This window comes from Humulus lupulus, chromosome X (genome assembly GCF_963169125.1).
Source record: "Humulus lupulus chromosome X, drHumLupu1.1, whole genome shotgun sequence".
NCBI classification, from domain to species: domain Eukaryota; kingdom Viridiplantae; phylum Streptophyta; class Magnoliopsida; order Rosales; family Cannabaceae; genus Humulus; species Humulus lupulus.
In genome coordinates, this window is record NC_084802.1 from 169,215,063 (window position 1) to 169,224,321 (window position 9,259).

The 9,259-nt window shown below is 34.0% G+C and overlaps 1 long non-coding RNA gene across 1 annotated transcript; it reads right to left on the reverse strand.

Moving 5' to 3' along the window:
- Positions 1-405: 405 nt before the first annotated feature.
- On the reverse strand, positions 406-2,571 carry LOC133804474 (uncharacterized). The gene is made up of 3 exons (XR_009878502.1): positions 2,311-2,571; positions 1,936-1,970; positions 406-665 (listed from the first exon to the last, which is right to left on the reverse strand). It is a non-coding gene; the product is annotated as an uncharacterized LOC133804474 (long non-coding RNA).
- Between the last annotated feature and the right edge of the window lie 6,688 nt (positions 2,572-9,259).

Consider the following 9,259-nt stretch of genomic DNA (forward strand, 5'->3'; position numbering starts at 1 on the left):
TGTGGTGTGCGAGTCCTCTATTTGAGAGCCTTAAAAACTGAGATTTTTTAAGACTTGCGTTGCGAGTCCTAAAAAAATGATTTTAGGACTCGCGTTGAGAGTCCTAAAAACTCTCGTTGAGTGCCTTTAAGTAAGTTTTTAGGACTCACGTTGTGAGTCCTAAAAAATCTAGTTGAGTGCCTTTAAGTAATTTTTTAGGACTCGCAATGCAAGTCCTAAAAGATAGATTCCGTTGAGTGTCTTTAAATTAAGATTTTAGGACTCACTTTGCATGCCCTTAAAAGTAATTTAAAAAAAAAAATGCAACTACAATTTTCATTTTGATTTAAAATATATATATATATATCCCTTTGAGAGTCCTATATATATTATATATGTTAGATTTCTAAAATTTTCAAAAGAAAATACAACAAAATAACAAAACTTATACATTCAATGAGATAGTTACAAATCTAAAAAAAATAAATTTAGGAACAAAGATGAATATTCAATCTTATCACATTTATAATACAAAACAGGAAATTTAATAATCAATCTAATGATTTTACAAAAATTCTCATCATGACATCTACATCATTAGGATCCACACCCAAGAGCTCACAAACACATCTTCCAGACTTCCCTACTGCTCCAATACTATGGGCCTCATCAAAGTACGTAAATGCCTAGGATACAAGAAAATAAATATTGAGATTCAGTAATTTGAAAAACAGAGAAAGTAGCACATTCTTAGTGGAAGTAGTTAGCAAACCTGAAATGATATATATATCAAGTATTAGGCTCTTAATACAAGAAAGTTTACCATAAGAAGTTCTAAAATGATTTCTATAGGAATTAATGTGCATACATCACAACTAAGAGCAATTGATCTAGGAATACTGAAAATTGATACTTTCTAAGGCAAACTTAATCAAGCAAAATATGGTATTTAATCTATTCATATCTTATACTCACTTCAAAATCAATATTTTGTATTAATCTTGCTTTTTTGAATTATCACATATAACTTATCATTATCTCAAGTCCTAGCAATCAGCATTTATTCAATAAAAACCTATACTATAAAATTTAAAAATTATATGAGCACTTTTATCAAACAGGTTGTGTGCCATCTTCTATACTAAAAAGATGATCAATAATTAATCAAACAATAATACTTTAATACATCTCAAACTATACAAGATCATCAATTAAATATAATTTTATCTCAGAGGTACATTTCATCAAACAAATTCAAGACACAAATTAGTACTTCTTTTCACAATAATCCTTTGGGTCAAATAAAGCTTCAACAATGAATAAAATTCAGATACAAAATCAAAATATATACTTTACCATAATGATATCTATTATAAAAGAATCATATCTATTATAAATTCCATGCATTATTTTAATCACGTGACAGAAGAATTACATATATATATTGATTCTATTAGATTAAAATTACATATACAAAACTTTATCCAAACATGTGCTCATATCAACTACCCGACAGTATAATATATATGAGTTAGAAAAGAAAAATATGAATAAAGAAATTAATTTGGTAAGAGATATAAAGAAGAAACAAAAGCAGCTTTCTTTGCTCACGGAAAGTTTCAAGAGACCAAAAATTAAACAAATTCAACAAGTGTATACACATGCAAGAAATAGAAGTATTGCCAAGAAAAACAGAAGCATCAAATTCAAAATGTTATACACTAAAGATTTAAAAAGTAGGCAAAAAATGGTTAACATAAAGAACACACACAAACAAATTGACAAAGATGATCCCATGCCACCACAATAAAGTAAAGAACAAATAGTTAGAGATTTTTTTTTTCTTAACTTTGAAATAAAGAGTTTCAGCACCATATAGTTTAAACAAAAGCCATATACCATATACCATCATATCGAATTGGACAAGAAGGCAGAAAAGTAAAAGATTAAGCTTACCTGCTTAAAAAATGATTGGGTCCTTCATTTCTGCACTGCCAAAACAAATATAATAAACAAAAAAAAAACTCTAAGTCATAAAACAATGCGTATAATAGATGTAGTTATGACTTGACATTAAATTTGAATGAACATTATTTCATAATGATTCTAAACAGTAGCTTCTACTATAGAATTGTTCACTTCATGAAACTTAAGTTCCCTGAAAATAAATTCAACAATAAATGATAACCATTCATGGAAATACTAATACAATCAAGTCATATTTAGCAACTGGGTCATCTCCATGAATCAATCCCAAAAATGAAATTTAGTATAACGTAAAGTAAATCAGAAACAATAGCTCTAAACTAAGTAGGTAAGTTATTGCATTACATGTCATTGTGAGTGTCCCAAGAAGAAAGAGTAGCAAAGGAGAACCGTGGTACAGCCAAAGAGAGAGGAGACCCCGCTTATCGCCTAGTTTCTGAGACTCCACCCGTCGCCTGGTTTTCGAGATCTCGTCGTTCAGTGAGAGAGTGAGAGGGAAAGGTTAGGCTTCTTGCATGAGAGAGAGAGAGGAAGATAATGGAGACATAGTGTGAGAGTGAGGCTTTGTGTGGCTGAGAGAGTTAGAGATGTGAGGTAGGGTTTTTAGTGTATAAGGAAACGGGATGGGCTTTTAATTTTTTACCAGTTAACCTTTATATATTTATTATTATTATTATTGTTGTTGTTATTATTATTATTATTATCAATACACTTTTAGGACACTCAAAGTATGCCTTAAAAGTCTCTACTAATTTAAATTTTTTCATAGTCTTTTAGGACTCACATCAATAATTAGGATGCTTATTGCAAGTCCTAAAATATATGTTTTAAGGATTTTCACTGAGTGTCCTAAAAAAGTGTCTTAAAAGGTAGTTTTTGTAATAGTAACTTTTAGAACACACATAAGTTTTTAGGACTCGCAATGAGTGTCCTAAAAGGATTCTTTAAGGACTCGCAATACGAGTCCTAAAAAGTCAAACTTTTAGGACACGCATAGTTTTTAGGACTCGTTCTGCGAGCCCTAAAAGAATTTCTTTAAGGACTCGCAACGCGAGTCCTAAAAAGTCCAAGAGCTGTTTTTAGGACTTGCATCTAGGTGAGTGCCTTAAAAAAGTGTCATAAAAAGGTGTTTTTGTAGTAGTAAGCATGAATAGAGATTTTTGGTTATACATGAAATATAAAATCTTATGGTTATGTTTTCATGATTGTTTTGAATCAAATAGTTTATGTAATAAGAATGCAATGATGGTAATGGATACATGTTAGGGTATGAGTTTTGGATTTGTTGCTTGTGGCTATGAATGTTTCGACCTAAAGGATATTGTTGCATGTTAGTATTTTTTTTTCTTGTCACTTATACACACTAGGAACATGCTAGGTTAATTGGTTAAATGAAGAGTTTGTCTTGAATCTTTTATAAGTGATAAATTAGTGATTACATGAAGGTTATGGTTTGAGTTTTTTTTTAGAAGCATGAAAAAGATGAATTTTATGATGAATTGTGCTTGCTGATTTTTGTGTATAATCTGTGAGTAAATTGATGAGATAATGTTTTAAATGCACAGGTGAAGTCTCTAATGATATTTTGATTTTATGTAAATAATACGGTGTTTTATTTTACATTTAAAATGGTGTTTTTACTCAATTAATACATGCGGTTTTTTTATATATTTTATGAAGAAAATGTTGTTTTTAATCCAAGTTTATGATTTTTTTGAGTAATCTAATAGTTGCTGGAATTTTGATTTAAAAATAAGATATGTCTTTTAAATGAAATAAATAATGTGAGTACATTGCATAAATTATTACCCTAAGTTACGTATATGTGAAAATGATATTTTTTGTGTAAACATGAATTTTCATAATATTATTTAAGTGCTGTTTTTTTTTATTTAAATGAGAAAATGTTTGAGCTTAATTTCACTTACGATTTCTAAACAAAATAAAGGTTGCTGAAAGTTTATGTTATTAAGTTAAAATAAGTATTTTGTTTAAATTAATGAGTTTTACACTTACATAATTTAAGTCTTAAATAATATCAGAGAAAGTATATTTTTCTCACAATCTAAATTATAATTTCTCACACTTAATCTTGTAGTTTTAATTAATTTAGAAAAATGATATTTTCTAAAGGAAACATGAAATTTTATAAGTATTTCTAAATGATTACAAGTTTTGTTGTTTCTAAGCAATTTAAAATAATAAATGGGAGTATTATTTTATGAGAAATTTAGAAAGGTTAAATGAATTATATTTATGATTAAAAATAATGTATTAAGTAGTTTAATCAAACTTCGAGACTTGAATAAATAAATAATAGTAAAGAGAACATGTTGCTGAATTTTATTTGAAAAAGGTAGAAATGAGCATGTATGAATTATCATTTTTAAACATCATATTTTAACAATGCTCCCATGTATGCATGTCGCATGAAAATGCATTTTTACGTTCAAATATATGTCTATTGTGATTATGAATATAGGCTCGATGTTCATTTTTACGTTTGGTCGGACCTGAGGTAAAGAAGTTAGATAGAATTTCTTTGTTTATGCCATGAAATGGTAAGAATGGTCTGTTATGAGAATAATGATATGCTATGTATGATGAAGGACCATGAAATATGAAGTATTGAAATCTATCTTGAAATGCTACGATGAATGTGTGTGCAACATGTGTTTTCCTTTGTGTTGTCTGAAATGGATTTCATTTGTTTGTATGTTGTGTGAAAAGGCAAATGGTTGTTAGTGTGTTGAACGCGACACAACAAAGGGGTCACTAAAAATATGACGTAACCTAAGTTACTAAGGATATGATGTAACTCATAGGGCAGACGCGCCGAGGTTATTCAAGGACCAAAGCCTCCTGTTTACCTCACAGAGGAGGTCTTTCCACTTTTATGCTTTTACTGGTTGCCTCAAGATGTGACATGGGCAATAGTGGCGCCATGATCACAAAGAGTATGATGATGACGATGATGTTTGATGATGATATATGATGATGATGTTTGATGATGGTGTATGATTATGACGTTTGATTATGATGTATGATGATGACATTTGATTATGTTGTATGATGATGACGTTTGATTATGATGTATGGATATGACATATGATTACGATATGTTGTGAGCTTTACAATATGAATATGTTCTTATTGTGTTTTCCTTGTATGTTGTTGTATTTGTTTGTACTTCCTTACTCGGCTTTTAGCTCACCCCCTTACTTTCCCCCTTTCATGTAACAAATAGGGTTTCTCTTTAGCACACACTATGATGTGAGGAGTTTCGACGTTTGGGTGTGTATGGCATGGGGGTATCCTATGAACGAATAAACGATCAACATAAGTGTTGAGTTTTAAAGAATCATGTTATGGACTTTAGTTTTAAAACTATTAGTGGGAATGAAATTTATTTTTCTTTAAATGATGCAAAAAAACACTTTATTTTGATTTTAAACTATTGGGCCCAACTTGCACGTTTTATCAGGGCCCCATTGGATTTCATATGTTAAGTGGTATTCTTCTATTATTTATGAGTATTGAGACGTTTTATAAAGTAGTAGATTAGGGCACTTTTCAATTTGTATCAGAGCTGGTCGTTCATGCTTCCAAGGACCCTCCCCATACATGCTAAAGACGAGAAAATATCACCTCATCGTGTCGTAAGTACTTGCTTTAATTGTTATTTGTTTTCTCTATTTTAAATTATTTGTTTTGTGACTGCAGTGTAGGAAGTATGCCTCTACTAATTAGGACATGTAGAAAGAAACTTCTCAGAGAGATTAGTGGCATCTCAATGGTTCATATAGATGATGTAAAGGATGGAGATGAGTGGATATCAGTTCCTCAGAAGATGTTTGTTGTGAATGAACGTATTTAATGGATGAGATGCATCATAAGAAATCGTAAGTACTACACAATCAAGTTTCAAGTAAAGCGAAGAATGGAATACGTCGATGATAATATAACTAGACACTTTCAAGATCAAAGGACAAATAAGCTTTATGACGTAGTTGTTAATAAAGACATAGGTTAGGGAGTTTACTCCACAACATTATCTTGCGAGGTGATGTTGTTAACTAGATAGATACGCGCAGTTGTTGAGGAGTCTTCAACATAGGAGCATACAAAGTGGACACGCTACAATATTTTGTAGCAAACAACAGGAAAACCTCGATGGAGTAAATGGAGACTAAGGAGGCGGAGAGGCGAGTAAATCCACGATAACGTAGTTCAACATAGAGGACAATGACAAGCTACGAACCAATGCAACAATGAGGATAAGTAATGAGTTGTGACATGAAAAAATAAGACAAAGGCTACTAGTACATGCTAAGAATTTCCAGGGATAGTAAGATAATTTACAATCCTAAAGATGGATGCTAGATTTTTATGTGAATTAGTTAATTAGACACAAACTTTAGACACCATGACTTAGGCAGACTTTGTTAAGGCATTTGGCAAAAAGTACTACAGTGCGGTTGTATTGGCAACCAAGGTGGATGAGTTCATGACTTTAGTTCAGGGGAACCTCTCTGTCACTGACTATGCGCAGAAGTTCGATAGGTTGGCTAAATTTATGCCTGAAGTTGTACCAACTGAAGCCCTGGGAGTCCAAAGGTTTATGAGAGGACTCAAGACAATGATTGCTAGGGACGTTAAGATGACTAGTGCTGAGATGGTCAGTTATGCTGAAGTATTGGATAAGGCACTCGAAGCATAATACTTGGAGGGTCAGATGATAGAAGGGAGGCCCACCGAAACAAGGGCTTCTATGAAGGCAATAAGAGGAAAGTTAATGAAGGGCAGAACAGTGGCACCGACAAGAGGCCTAGACCCCAACCACAAATAACAACAGTCATAACCACAACAACAACCACAACAGTCACAATAACGACCATAGCCATGGGAATAACCAAAGCAACAAAGTTGAGCATCCCAGTTGTCCTAAATGCTCGAGACGACATATGGGAGAATGTCAGGCCGGCACCAACTAATGTTACAAGTGCGATCAGGCAGGACATCTGAGGAAAGATTGCCCACAGTGGAAAGCAGGACAGAATAGTAATAGCAACCTAGCACCAACACGGGATTTTTCTTTAACCCAAAAAGAAGTAGCCAATAGTAACACCGTAGTCATATGTCAACTCCCTATTTCTGGTATGATGTGTAGAGTCCTTATTAATTCTTGAGCGACTCACTCTTATATTGCTATGAATATGATTGATAAATTGGATATGCCTTGTAAATTGTTTGAGCATAGTTTTAGTACAATGTTACCGTCGGGAGACATGATGTTGGAAACTAGGTGGTTACAATTAGCACCTATAGAATTAAACATACCAGGCTATGATGCCATACTTGGCATGGATTGGTTATCCAAATATGGAGCAACGATTGACTGTAGAAAAAAGACTGTGGAGTTCAGACAAAAAGAAGGAGAACTCTTTTGTTTTAAGGGAGAAGTAATGGGTTTTCGTACACCCCTAACATCGGCACTTGAAGCATGAAATATGAAGCAGCATGGGTGTTTGGCATATTTGGCTAGTGTGGTGGATAAATCCAAGGAGATGGAGTTGAAACCAGAGAATGTTCATATCGTTTGTGAGTTTCCGGAAGTGTTTCCCGAGGAATTACCAGGTTTACCCCCGAACAAAGAAATCAAATTTGTGATCGAACATGCACTAGAAATAGAAATAATATCTAAAACACCCTATCGAATGGCATCTGCAGAGTTGAAGGAACTCAAGACCCAGCTACAGGAATTGTTGGATAAGGGGTTCATAAGACCTAGTCATTTTCCATTGGGGGGGGGGGGGGGGGTAATGCCCCGAAATCCCTAATGTGGTTTAGTGGCTGGATTAGTAGGCCGGGAGGGCCATAATTGTTTAATTATGCCATTAAATTAGTATATGCATGTTAATGTTAATTATATTATAATATGATGTTAAATGCATGCATGAGGGTCCACATTTCATCACAGGGGTGTTTTGGTAATTTGGCCCGTTGATGGCGTAATTGTATATTTGTATGCATGTCGATGACCTATTGTTGAGACCACATTATAATGTGGATTTGTTCGAGCTATTCGGCATGAGATGATATTTGAATGTTAATTAGCGGTTTAGTCATAACAGGTTTAAGTTCGGGGCTCGAGGTGAGTCTCGGGGTGATTTTAATGATTAGAGCGTTGCCAGGAATTAAAGGGTAACGGGATGTGAACTATTGGTATTTGAGAATAGCGGGAATTGGAGAGTGTAAATTATGATTAACGAAATATGTGGGAAATGTCAATTTTTCCCTTTGGAGCCTTTAGAAACCCTTATTAGACCTAGGGGTATTTTGGTCTTTTCACCCCTAGGATAGATATAAGCCATTGAAGGCTGTAGAAAGAAGAGAAAAATAGAGCATAGATTAAAGCTTTCTCCCGTACCTGCTTTATTCCTTTTTCTTTGTGATTTTTGAGCCTAACTTGAGGATTCAAGCTTGGGAAGTAAGTCTTGAGAGCTTGGGAGTGTGTTCCACCATTGAAGAGCATCATAAGCTGAGCTTGAGGTAAGTTTCTAGCCATTAAATTCCCTGGTTTGTTCTGTTTTAGCTTTGGTTTTCAGTTGAGATTTCTAGGTTGGATGATTGGTTTTGTAGGGAGTTTTGGCTAGGGTTCTTGTGGTTGTGATGCTTAGGGTATGTGAGGATGCAGTTTGGGGTTCTGAGTATAGCGCTGGGGCGCTAGTGAGCAGTGCTGTAGTGCTACTCTGTTCCTTTAGAATCCCGTTTTGAGTGTTTTTAAGGGTTTTTGGCTTTGGGTTTCAATCCTTAAGGCCCGGGATCGAATCTACTCACCGTGTGGGCACGTTTCGAGGTCCCGAGAGTGGGGTTTAGGTTAAGACCCTTTCACTGTTGATTTTCATTAATGGAGGTTATAATTGGTTGTGATTAGGTAACCGCTAAGGAATCAAAAGGTCGATCGTTCTCAGGAGTCGTTCTTATTATATTTCTCGCTCGAACCAGAGGTAAGAAAACTGCACCCTGTGAATGTGACATGCGTGATTGTTGTTGAGGCATGTTGGTTGATAAATGTGGACATTGATTGCATAGTAAATGCTAGCGGATGTTGTTTACTTGTGTATGGCACTGATTAGTCAGGGACGACATTGGTCGCATATTACTGACCTGTGAGTCAGAAATGGCATAAGCATTATGAATGCAGGGCTGATAAAAGATTAGATCTAATCGATATCAGCATTGAATGACTCTAGAGCATTAATGCTGGACCGACCCTAAGGTCGATGAAACT